Genomic DNA, 13,702 nt, shown 5'->3' on the forward strand with positions numbered 1-13,702 from the left:
TCAACTGAAATACACTGCTAAGGGGAGCAGCGGGTGAGACAGGAGAGATCTGTTACACCATGTGGGTAGCTCCCTGGCCGGGGATTGAACTCATGTGGCAGTGGCTGTCGATAGCTTCATAGCACTGAGTCTTAACCATTTGCGCCACCAGTGAGGCCCCTAGAGGCCATTTTAAGTAGCAAAATCACTGCTAAAATAGACAAGAAGTGTGAGAACTGTGGCATTGAATAGACAGGAAGGATACATGGAGAGGACACTTGTTTTCAGTCTGAGAGTTGAAATAAGAAGGCAGAGTGTTTCCTTGTTCAACCTCAACTGAGAAAACACATGAGGCAACTCAAATTTTTCATCACCGTTCATATCTGTGAATGAGTGTGAAAGAACTGAGAATGTTATTTTGGAGTTACAAATAAATTTGAGTAAGAAAGCAAGTTTGCAAGTAGGGAATCTGCAAATAATGAGGATTGACTGTATTTAATATGCATGAATGTTAAGATGTAAGTGAGTGCCAACCAGGGAGGGGATTTTTGCTTCATTAATGAGAGAGGGCATTGCCGAAAAACTTTCTTCATTCCTATTATATTCAGATTTAGGAAAGCTCCAAATGCTTGCAGCGATCCACATAGTGTCTATCACAGCATATTGCAGGCAGGTTTCTGGAAAACAGTCTGAGGGAGAATATGGGCAGCTCATCCCACACTCACTAAACTGTGCCAGACAGAAGAGGGTACATCTCATGACTTGTTTGGGGAGAGTCTCAGTAACGTTTAATAAAGTAAGACAATTCCTTGATGACCCGCCCCCCAGAGTGTCCACTTCCTAATTCCCGAACTCATGACTATGTTACCTTGCATGGCTACAGGGACTTTGTGGCTGTGGTAATAGTTAAGGATCTTGAAATACAGTCATTATCTTAGAGCATAGCTGGCATGTCCAATGTAACATGAATCCTCAAAAGCAGAAAACCTCTTCAAGCTCATGACCCCCAGAGATGTGGCAGTATGACAAGTACCCCATCTGTTGTTGCTGACTTTGAAGTGAAAAGAAGGGGGCCATGAGTCAAGGAATGTGGGCAGCCTCAAGAAGCAGGAAAGGGAAATGGAATAGATTCTCCACTAGGGCCTCCAGAAAGGAATGCAGTCCTGAGCTTTAGCCCAGTGAGACACACATGTGAGAATTTTAACTTACGGAACTATAAAAAACTAAATGTATGTTGTTTAAGTCAACATGTTTATAGTCATTTGTGACAGGAGCAATAGAAAATTAATCCACTACTTATCAAACAAGTGACTGACTCCATGTGCTAAAAGAAAAAGAGGTGCCTGAGTGTTTCAAGATGCAGGGGAGTCTACAGGGATTCACCTACTGGCTGTGCAAGTCATTCACTTACCTGTGGCTCACCTTCCAGGTAACCTAATTTCTTTTTTTCTCCATTGCCTCTCAGCATATGCCTTTGGAGCCATTTATTTGTTTAAATTTTCCACTCCCTAAACTTCTCATTAATGAAGTCCCTAATGGCACAACTATCATCAATGAATTAACTAGCAACAAAATTCTATGAGTCACAGTCAGGAAGCCTGGTCCAGACTAACAGCTGTGACTGAGGAAGGCAGGAAAAACGAGATTGCTTTCCTGCTGCTCCTCATGCCTTGTGACCTCTCTAAAGGACTTATCACAGAGTCCACACTAAAAGACTAAAGTGAAAGTCTGTTACTGACCCAGGAACATGCCCACCTACGCTGTGCCCTACCACATATTTGAGGGAGATAAAATAATGAGCAACCTCTAAAGAACCTAGAGTTTAGTCAAGAGTATAGATAGACTAAATTTTAATATATAGTATATATGTTCTTCGAGAAAGAGACAGGTTTCTGTGTGACCATGTCAAAAAAGCAGTCCACCCAGTTTCAGATGGTCATGGAAAGGGTCTCTGGAGAAATGTACTGAATCCAAGACTTGAAGAATGCTCAGAAGTTAGTCAGACATATGGGATAATAGCAGAGAGTGTTCAAGCAGATGGAACATGGACAAGTTCAGAGGTGACAGTACAAATTGTCAATATTTATTGGATGCTTACAGTAACTGTCCTTTACCAACTAAGTGCTTTAGATTGATGACTTCATTTCATCAATAATAATCTAATGGTTACACACTACAATTAATTCCATTTTCCATGTAGGAAAGGGAAGAACGGTGAGTTTCTGAATCTTTTTTTAAAGATTTATTTATTTATGCATACAAGACCTAGGGTATAGTCCAGAGGTGTGGGGGTGAGAAGATTCACCAGAGAAGAGTGAGGAACAGAACAGCAGACTGACTGAAATACACTGCTGAGGGAGTAGCAGGCGAGTCAGGAGAGGTCTGCTGCGCTATGTGGGTAGCTCCCTGGCTGGGGATCGAACTTGTGCTGCAGAGGCTGCAGATAGCTTCATAGGTTGCATCTTAACCCCTTGTGCCACCAGGGAGGCCCCGAGTTTCTGGATCTTGCTCAAGATAAAACAGCTTGTAAGTAGTTGAACGTCGACTTGAACTCAATAATCTGGCTCTTGAATTCTGCACTGTCCCTTGCTCAGTCCCAAACAAGAGATTCAAAAATTCATTCCAGGAATTGAAGTAAGTTCCATGTGCTTACAACTGAGAATATTGGGGGCAGGGAACTGGATTCTGCAATGTCAGGAAATGAAATGTAAGTATTTATAACCAACAAACATACCTGTCGAGTGCTCAAGCTTTCATCAGTCTTTTTTTTTTTTTTTTAAATATTAAATTTTATTTTTATATTCCCCCATACAATTGCAAACGCCCCATTCTAACCCCAATCCTTCCCCTCCCGCCCCACCCCCCAAAAGTGTCTCTGGTTCATAGTTTTTTGTTGATTTTGATTTTCACTTTCTTATATTCATTTTCCTGTCCCTTATTTAAGTTTTCTAGATTCCTGCTATGAGTGAGACCATCCGGTATTTTTCTTTTTCTTTTTGGCTTATTTCGCTGAGCATGATCCCTTCCAGCGCCATCCATGTTGCTGCAAATTGCATGTGTTTATCTTTTTGAATGCTGAGTAATATTCCATGGTATATATGTACCACATCTTCTTGATCCAGTCATCTACTTTTGGGCATTTGGGTTGTTTCCAAAGCTTAGCTATTGTAAACAGTGCTGCTATAAACATAGGGGTGCAGGTGCTCTTTGGAATTGATGTTTCTGTGTCCTTTGGGTAAATACCTAGGAGTGGAATTGCTGGATTCATATGGAAGCTCTATGTTTAGTAGGTCCAGAAATCTCCACACAGCTCTCCATAGTGGTTGGACCAGTTTGCACTCCCACCAACAGTGCACAAGAGTTCCTTTTTCTCCACATCCTCGCCAACATTTGTTGTTGCTAGTTTTTTTAATATGTGCCATTCTCACTGGTGTGAGATGGTATCTCATGGTAGTTTTGATTTGCATTTCCCTGATTACAAGTGATGTTGAACATTTTTTCATATGTCTGTTGGCCATTTGCATTTCCTCTTCAGAGAAGTTTCTTTTTAGCTCTTCTGCCCATTTTTTGACTGGATTATTTTCTTTGTTGTTGCTGAGTCTCATCAGCTCTTTGCAGATTTTTGGATCAGTCCTTTATCATTAGTGTTGGGTGCAAAAATGTTCTCCCAGTTGGTGGGGTTTCTCTTTGTTTTTGTTATTGTCTCTTTTGCTGTGCAGAAGCTCTTTAATTTGATGTAGTCCCAGCTGTTTATCTTTCTCTTCACTATCACTGCTTTGGGTGATGTGTCTGTAAAGATGTCTTTGATGTGCAAATCCCGTAGTGTTTCGCTATATTTCCTTCTATGTATTTTATGGTTTCAGGTCTTATGTCTAGTTCTTTAATCCATTTTGAGTTGATTTTTGTGTATGGTGTGAGGTAGTGGTCAAGCTTCATTCTTTTGCATGTAGCGACCCAGTTTTCCCAGCACCATTTATTGAACAAACTTTCTTTGCTCCAATGCATAGTCTTTGCTCCTTTGTCAAAGATTAGTTGACCATAAATCTGTGGGTTTATTTCTGGATTTTCTATTCGATTCCATTGGTCTGTATGTCTGTTCTTGTTCAATACCATGCAGTTTTGATGATTATGGCTTTGTAGTATAGTTTGAAGTCTGGGAGTGTGATGCCTCCATTTCCTTCTTTTTTTTTCAGTAGAGCTTTGGCTATTCGGGGTTTTTGGTGATTCCATATGAATTTCATCAATAATTGTTCTATTCTTTGAAGAATGCCATTGAGATTTTGATTGGAATAGCATTGAATCTGTATATTGCTTTTGGTAGGATGGCCATTTTAATAATGTTTATTCTTCCAATCCATGAGCAGGGGATGTCTTTCCATTTCTTTGTGTCTTCTTCTATTTCTTTTAACAGTGTTTTATAGTTTTCTTTGTATAGGTCCTTTACCTCTTTTGTTAGATTTATTCCCAAATATTTGATTTTTTTTGTTTCGATAATAAAAGGGGTGGTTTTTTTGATTTCTTCTTCTTCAGATTTATTGTTTGTGTATAGGAAGGCTACTGACTTTTGCGTGTTGATTTTGTATCCTGCCACTTTACTGAATTGATTGATGAGTTGAATTAGTTTTTCTGTGGAGATTTTGGGGTTCTCTATGTATATTATCATATCATCTGCAAATAGTGATAGTTTGACTTCTTCTTTTCCTATTTGGATTCCTTGGATGTCTTTCTCTTGTCTTATTGCTCTGGCTAGGACTTCAGTATTATATTGAAAAGCAGTGGTGAGAGTGGACATCCTGTCTTGTTCCAGATCTTAATGGAATTGCTTCAGCTTTTCACCATTGAGAATGATACTGGCTGTTGGCTTGTCATAGATGGCCTTTATGATGTTGAGGTATGTTCCTTGTATCCAAGAATTTCAAGGGCTTTTATCATGAATGGGTGTTGCACTTTGTCGAAAGCTTTCTCAGCATCTATTGATATTATCATATGGTTTTTATATTTCTTTTTGTTGATGTGTTGGATAACGTTGATTGATTTTCGGATGTTAAACCATCCTTGTGCCCCTGGAATGAATCCAACTTGGTCGTTTCATCAGTCTTTAATGAGCATTTGGAAGCTGTAGGATTCATGGAAAGGGCATAGGCTTTGTTGTGAAATCAACTTGAGTTCTAATCCTCCCACTTTGACTTAGAAGCTGAGCAACTTAAGCAAGTTCTTTAAATTTCCTGTGAGTCCATCTGTGCCTTGGAGATTATAATAGTCACATCGAAGAGCTGTTGGGAGGATCATGTGGTGCAAAGTACTAAGTGTCTGGCATATAGTAGAACTCAAATGTTCATTTTTTTCTTTCCTTTCTTACCCTATTGGACAGAGTAGGCAGACTAAGTACCTCTGCATGTTTCAGCCAGCACAGAGCAAGAACTTGAACACAAGTGAATATTGACCACAAATTTTAAAGGGTTACATTTGAGTGGGGGTACAAACCTCAAATTTTTTGGTCCAAAATCTAAATACCAAGGACTCTGCAGTACGAAGGAAGGTCACTGGAGTTTCTGCTCCACCACCGGTAACTGTGATTCTCTTCTTTTTGCTTCTGCCTTTTCATCTGAACAAGAGCAGGTTGAACTTAATGGCCTCTGTGTACTATTCAGTCAAGAACAAGTTCACTCATGCCTTGCATATCTGAGCAGAAATAGGGCTGGAAAATAAAATTGATTTCTGAATCAAGTCACAATTCTCAGATTAAACAAAACATATATATATGGATATGTAATATATATGTGCATATGTATATATATTATATATCATTTTTAAAAGAGAATTATGACATGGGAGATGCAGGAAAGCTAAGCAGGTAGATGATAAGATGTGGGGGCTTTTATGTTTGATAGATACCTCTTTAAATTTGTGTATCTGTAAAATGAAAAACATAGTTTTCTTTCATTAAATTGCATTCAGATTAAAGGGTCACTCTTCATTCCCCAAAAGAAAACACAATATACCAACAATATGCTATTCCTCTAAGAAATACAAGGAGCATATTCCTGTAAATTACAGGTGCCTCCCTTTGTGGCTTCCACCTTCCAGGGCCTCCCCTGTGCAACCCTGAGCATATCTCCAGCTGCCTCCCCTGTGAGTGTTTCCTGTGTGGGTCTCCTTGAAGGCAGAGGCTGTCCTTTTCCCATTTAGTTCTAAATAGTGCCTGGAATAGTGCCCAGTACATGGTTTTCCAATATATATTGATTGTTCAAACTAATAAAGTAATAACAAATAAAACTATGAAATTGCATTTTTATTCCAGTAGATTGGGAAAGAATTTTAAAAGTATATACTTAATGTGGGCAGTTGCACATGAACTAAAGGCACCTGGTTTGAAATCAATGCAATAATGCCTTAAGTGTATTAAAACCTCTACACCCTTTGTTCCAGTAATTCCATTGCTAGGACTCCATTCAATAGAGATGATATATTATTTTCCAAGTATAAAAACAATGCATGGGAAAAAGACTGTAAATAAATACACCAAAATATTAATAGTGACCTCTTCTCAGTAGGGGATTTCAAAATGATTTTAATTTTCCATCTTATACATCTCTGTATTTTTCCAAATATATTAAGGAATCAAGTAAAAAAAATATTTTGAAGATTTATTTATTTATGCATACAAGAGCTGGGGTACAGGCCAGAGATGCCAGGGGTGAGGGGATTCACCAGAGACAGAGTGGGGAACAGAACAGGCAGACTGACTGAAATACACTGCTGAGGGAGGAGCAGGCGAGTCAGGAGAGGTCTGCTGCGCCATGTGGGTAGTTCCCTGGCCAGGGATCAAACTCGTGCTGCAGTGGCTGTGGATAGCTTCATAGATTGTGGATAGCTTCATAGTGTGGTGCTTAACCCCTTGTGCCACCAGGGAGGCCCCATGTAAAATTCTTACAGCAGGATTATATAGCACTTTTGTAGTTATATAAGAGGGTTTTAAGAGTTAAAATAGATAATCCTAAATACATTAAAAATATGTTCATGTTCCTGAAATACCTAAGATTCTTTTATTATCCTAGTACCTGATATAGCATCTTCATGTTGTAAGGTTATATATATATATATATATATATATATATACACACACACACACACACACACACATGCACAATAAAAGGATATATATATATATATTCACATGATATTATAGGAATATATCCTCTTGGGTCCTCAATGTGTCTTTCTTCACTCTCTAAATTTAGAAGTGCCACTTGTATTTTTCTTCTGGTCATTTAACTTCCAGAGTCATGCAAATATCAGCAGACTTATTTTTCTCCAAAACAGGTTAATGCTCCAGTTAAGTGCTGTCCAAATAGTTTTTATTATAAAGTAGCACAGTTCTCCCTGTGAGATTTCAACATCACATGCTTGGAGGAACTGAAAAGTGAACTAGGTTACAAGGATGTGTGGGGGTGTCTGGCCAAGGGTCCATGATTGCTGATATAGACACAAATGTGGCTCTTTATTAATGGAGCTCTTTTAGGTAGAACAATCATCCTGCCATTCCTTTCTTTCTAAAAAGGCCAGTGCTTGCTTGAACAGGTTTATTTCTACTGAGTGAAGGCTTCAACTTTTCAATACAACTAGCCATGATTGCATCTTTTTAACTACACATACCTCAGGGCTTCCTCCTGGAGTTTGTTACATCAAGTAGCCAACTTCTCATATTTCCATAAGATTTCCACTATATTCTTTTAACTCTCTGGTCCAAACATGATAAAATCTCCCCTCCTACAATGAAAATCTTTTCTGCTCTATTCTTTTGAGCTTTGATTCTATTTCTGTCATTTCGAGTATCAATGTCTTTGAAAAGTAGTTCACACTCAGCTGAATATATTTGACATTCCCCCTGCTACTCCAATTTCTAATTTCCACTCTTGCTATAGTAATGAAACCATTTTCTTTACTTTTCTTCAAGTCTTGTATTGGTCTATTTTATGTTATTTATTTATTTTAAATATTTTTATTGAGTTAGTATTGGCTTATGTCCTTGATTCCATAATACGTGTGTAGGATCCCCCCTTTAAGCCTTGCTGACATAGAACGCCGACCGCCAAGGACCATTAATCCACCACCACAGCATTTTCACTCTCTCCGTTATTTGTTCTCCTCCCTCAGCCTCCCTCTGCTTGTCCCCATTCCACAGTGAGGTTTCAAGGGTTAGTTTCTTTAGTTTAGCTTCATCTGACTCTCACTTTTGTTTAAAAATGTTTTCTTGAAAATCGCCCATCACTTTGCTGCAGCAATGGCTTTTCCATTTTTCAACTTCCTTAATGCCTCCTGCTTTACTGCCCCTTACTTTTCTATCTTATGGAAATTCATCTCTTTTCACTTGCATGCTTGGAAGGATAGGGTGTCAACAAGCAAGGAGTTGGAATTTCCCCCTTGCACCATAATTCTCTAATCATAGGAGCACTGGTTTGAAAGCGCATTTAATTTTGCAAAATGTTTACAAAACTAAATATAAGTGTGATTTTTATTGTAATGTGAAAAATAAAACTTTGGCCTCCCAGGTGGCGAGAGGGTTGAGCACAGCGCTGTGAAGCTGTCCACAGCTTCTGCAGCGCTGGTTCAATTCCCAGTCGGCCAGGGAGATTCCCACATGGCATGGCAGACCTCTCCTGTCTAGCCCGCTGCTCCCCTCAGCAGTGTTTTTGGTTGGCCTGCCTGTTCTGATCCCCACTCTGTCTCTGGTGAATCCTCTCACCCACCCGCCCCTCTGGCCTGTACCCCTGTTCTTGTATAATTAAATATATCTTTTAAAAAAAGAAAAAAAAGAAAAAGAAAACTTATGTCATGAAAATCTATCTTCCTACCCCAACTCATCCCATCCTTCCCCATTTAAACTAGTGAGCATTCTCCCAGTGATTTTTGTGTGTATCTTTGTTAATATGCTGATATGTATATAAAAATAGACATTTAACAAATAAAAATGATACACTCATATCTTTCGGTAAAAGAATGAGCTCACATGTAAAAATTTTAAAGCTGTTAATTGCTTTAAAATGAAAAGGAAGAGCTACTAAGGGTAGGAAGGAGAATAGCAGGAGACAAACAGATCGACAGATGGCTTGTCTTTATGCTTAAAATATCTCAAGCATACATCGGCATATTTCATGTCCACACCATACAAAGCTTCTTAAATTTAGCAATGCAGGATTAAGTGAATTTTCAGCTTTGATTTCTTTTTAATAGTCTTTTTGTTGCTAATGTTGAAAATGATGGCACAAAGATCTTGATTGAGGACAGCAATTAATTTTTATTTCAGTTTTCTTTTTTTAAATTTTTTTTATTTATACATACAAGAACTGGGGTATAGGTGTGGGGGATGAGAGGAATCATCAGAGACAAAGTGGGAAACAGAACAGGAAGATCTACTGAAATATACTGCTGAGGGGAGCAGCGGGCGAGACAGGAGAGGTCTGCTGTGCCATGTGGGTCAGCTCCCTGGCTGGGGATAAAACTCATGCCGCCGTGGCTGGCCATTGCTTGATAGCGCTGAGATTTTAACCCCTGAGTCACCAGAGAGGCCCTATTTCGGCTTTTCTTAAGCACTTGAAACAAAAGACTTGTTTCTATATGGCTTTATTTTAGCAATAGGCTTTGATTTTCAAAAGGTAGGCGGTTGAAAGTAGGTGCAGTCCAGCAATAGAAAGCGAGCATCTTACTGTTGATACTCTGTCTATTCTGGCTGTGCTGTCCATGGTGGATTTCACAGCCTGCTAATATACGAAAATATCTTTACACGTGGTAAGTTATACTCTAGCCCTGTGATAACATGCCTTAAACAAAGTATTAAAAGCATTGAACAAGATGGCCTCTGAGTATAATGAGGTTTACTAGTTTTCTAGAACATGAAACACCTTTTGAAGTAATTTTCAGAAGATGAAGAAAGATTTGTTCTACGTGGGAGAAGATTTCAGCATTCAGCCTGAAAAGAACCTCAGGTTAAAAAGACATTAGGGGATTTTTCCTATGAACTAAATGATTAGATACTGATATCTCCTCAAGCATGCTGTTGCAAAGGGAAAGGTTACAGAAGAACGGGTATTAGAAGGGCAGGGAGGGGATTAAAGGATAAAGATAAGCAACATTCTATTATTATAAAGTCATTACCCAGCACTGGAGTTAGTATTAATCATGTTACCTTGAAAGACATGAATAGTGATCATTAGCTATTATCTGTACAGATTAGAAAAGAGGGACTTGAATAAAAGATTTTACTAAAAAGATCCAAAAGTGAAAAGTACTTTAGAATATGGAGCCCATTAAAGAGATAAAGAATGCATTAATACATGTTTAATGAAGGGTTAAGGAAATTGGTAGCTTTTCCTAAGGGCCTGAAGGCTGCTGGGGCACTAACTCATATGCGTGCAGTGAAAAGATTGTTGGGCTTTTTTAACTTAAACAAGACGTCATTGATATTTTTCTCTGACTTATTTCTATTAATGTGGCTAGAATTTAGTGCTAACCTCCATATTGGTAATTTTCATTTTAATCATTAATGCTCATCATCACAAGCACTAAAGAAATGTGGCAAATGATTGATTTGAGTTTTAATTTTGTGATGCTTGCAAGACTTTGCAAGGCAAATGCTTAGGAGCTTTTTTCCCTGGTCAAGCCCCACTTGCTACCTGCCATACCAGCGTGAACTCTTAGTCTGAACAGATGGATTTTCCACAGGTGTGCTTACCTACCAACGAGGAATGTAACACATATTTAATTTCTTTAAAATGCAAAGGCACTAGGATGGCGCTGGAAGGGATCATGCTTAGCGAAATAAGCCAGAAAGAAAAAGAAAAATACCGGATGGTCTCACTCATAGCAGGAATCTAGAAAACTTAAATAAGGGACCAGGAAAAAGAATAACTATAAGAAAGAAAATATCAAAATGAACAAATATCTATGAACAAGAGACACTCTATGGCAGGTGGGGGGCAGGGAAAGGAGGGCTTGGGGTAAAAATAAGGGGGTTGTAATTGTATGGGAATATAAAAAATAAATTTAAATTAAAAAAATAAAATAAAAGATAAAAAAAAAAATAAAATACAAAAGCAACAGTATTAAAGCCATTTACTAATCATGAAGCATTGCCCAATTAAGAACCAACCCAGAGTACATTTCCAATAAATTAAAATACCTGAGTGCAGATAGGTAGCTCTTAAAACCTTGGATTCTGCCCTTTTATGTCCCACCCAACATTCTTATTCTCTCAGTCTAGGGCTTTCTGCAGGTGAGTGAATGTTCACCTATTCCTCCAAATGCATTTCAATCGATATAAATGCATCCCATCATCACAGGCAAATGAAAACTACTGCTTTAATGCTTCAGTAAAGCGTAATTGAAAAGAGAAATCAAAATGCTTCAGTTTATGATCATTACTCAATTGCAACACTTACCATCATATCTTTTTTTTTTTAACCCTCAGAAAACCAGAACCCCTCTTGCCTGGGCCAGTTTCTTCCTCACACTTTATGGGCACTGAATCCTGTTGTTTCTTTAATCCTCTCCAAGTGGCCCCAGTCTGGCCATTCTTATCCTATCCCTCAGGCAAATGAAAGGGTTCGACAAACACTTCACACTACACTGAGTAATTTCTTAAATCCTTTGGTTTATTTTCTTCACCTATATAATTTTAATAATAGCATCTACTATGTCCATACACCACGAGAATGGTGATGAGACCTACCACTTTAGATTCAAAGCATGTATTACCTTACAAAAGATTATCCAAATGATAAATTATGCAGATAATTCAATCATTTTATAGTTATAGTAGTCAATAGCTCTTTCTTTTAATATTGAAATGATATTTTAAATTTCTACCTTCCTGGTACAATATGAATCAATGCCATTCAAATTTACCAATCAGGGCCTCCCCGGTGGCGCAGCGGTTGAGCGCTGGGTTGCGAAGCTGCCGGCGACCTCTGCGGTGCCGGTTCGATCCCCGGCTGCTCCCCAGCCACCAGAGGAGGGTCCCACATGGCACGCAGACCTCTCCTGCCGCCCGCTGCTCCCCTCAGCAGTGTACTTCGGTCCTTCTGCCTGTTCTGCTCCCCGCTCTGGCTCTGGTGAATTCTTTCACCCTCCCGCACTTCTGACTGTACCCAGTGCATGTATAAACAAAACAAACAAACAAACAAATAAATAAATAAATAAAACATGCCTCTATTAAAAAAAAAAAAAAAAAAAAATTTACCAATCAGTTAGGGATCATTTTTAAATGTAGGTTCTAATTCAGTAGGTCTAAAGTGGACCTGAGATGTGGTGCTTTTTAAAAAACTATTTTTTTTCTCCTCTATGACCTATAATTCACATATAACACTATGTAAGTTTAAGGTGTACAGAGTGATGATTTGGTGCACATATATATTGTGAAATAATTACCACAGTAGTATTAGTTAACACCTCTATCACCTCACGTATTACCAGTGTGTGTGTGTGTGTATGATGAGATCATTCAGAATTACTATCTTAGCAACTTTCAAGAACATAACAGTATTGTCAACTATAATTACCATCCTGTACATTTGATTCTGAGACCCTATTCATATTTTTTAAGTTAATGGAAATAAATTTTACTTGAAATAGTATAGATCAAAAGCCCTCATTTAAATAACATTTACAACTTGGTAACTATTACACATATATCTCTTTATATATGTGTATATATATCGATAAATAGCTAACTAGCTAGCTAGCTGGTGTGAGGTGATATCTCATTGTGGTTTTGATATATATTTCCATTAAGCTTAGAGATGTTGAGCATCTTTTCATATACCTGTTGGCAAATTGTATTTCTTTTCTGGAAAAAGTTTATTTGGTCCCTCTGCCAATTTTTTAAACAATTTTTTTTTCTTGCAGTTGATGTTGTCTGAATTCTTTACATATTTTGGATATTAACTCCTTATCAGAAATATGGTTTTTAAGTATTTCGAACAAGTTCTAGATGATGATAGCTTTGGATATTGAGGAACTAGGAGAAAAAACCCAAAAATCTATATAGGTGTGAGACAGATGAGTTGGGACTTGACACACTTAAGCTCTACTCTTATGTCCTCACCCAAAGTATGTGATTTGACAGATGGTTCTCTGAGCTTTTGGTTTCCTCATTTAAGATGAAAACATTAATATTTATTATACAGTAAGCATAGACAAATAGTGGATACTTAATAAATAACCATATGGAACATTAGAAAAATGATGAATCAGTGTTAGGATTTTTAAGGACCTTTTAAAGTGGAAAAGATGGGTATTTTTTTTAAAAGATTTATTTCGTTTATGCATAAAAGAGCTGGAGTACAGTCCAGAAGTGTGGGGAGTGAGAGGATTCACCAGAGACAGAGTGGGGAACAGAACAGGCAGATCAACTAAAGTACACCGCTGAAAGAAGCAGCGGGCGAGTCAGCATAAGTCTGCTGCGCCATGTGGGTTGCTCCTGGCTGGCGCGGGGAATCAAACTCGTGCTGCAGAGGCTACATACAGCTTCATGGGTTGTGTCTTAACCCCTTGTACCACTAGGGCATTTTCTGTGAGGCAACTTTGGTAGAGCTTCCAGATTATTTTCAATCTTCATTTTCACCTAATAGTCAACTTGACAAAACATATATAAGATTGTGTCATTTTCAATAAAGAATTGAGTCTATAATTTAATGCAGTTCACAGTTGAGTAGCCTAGAGTTCA

Source organism: Talpa occidentalis, unplaced genomic scaffold (genome assembly GCF_014898055.3).
Source record: "Talpa occidentalis isolate TD23 unplaced genomic scaffold, MPIMG_talOcc4v2.1 talOcc4.6, whole genome shotgun sequence".
Classification (NCBI taxonomy): Eukaryota; Metazoa; Chordata; class Mammalia; order Eulipotyphla; family Talpidae; genus Talpa; species Talpa occidentalis.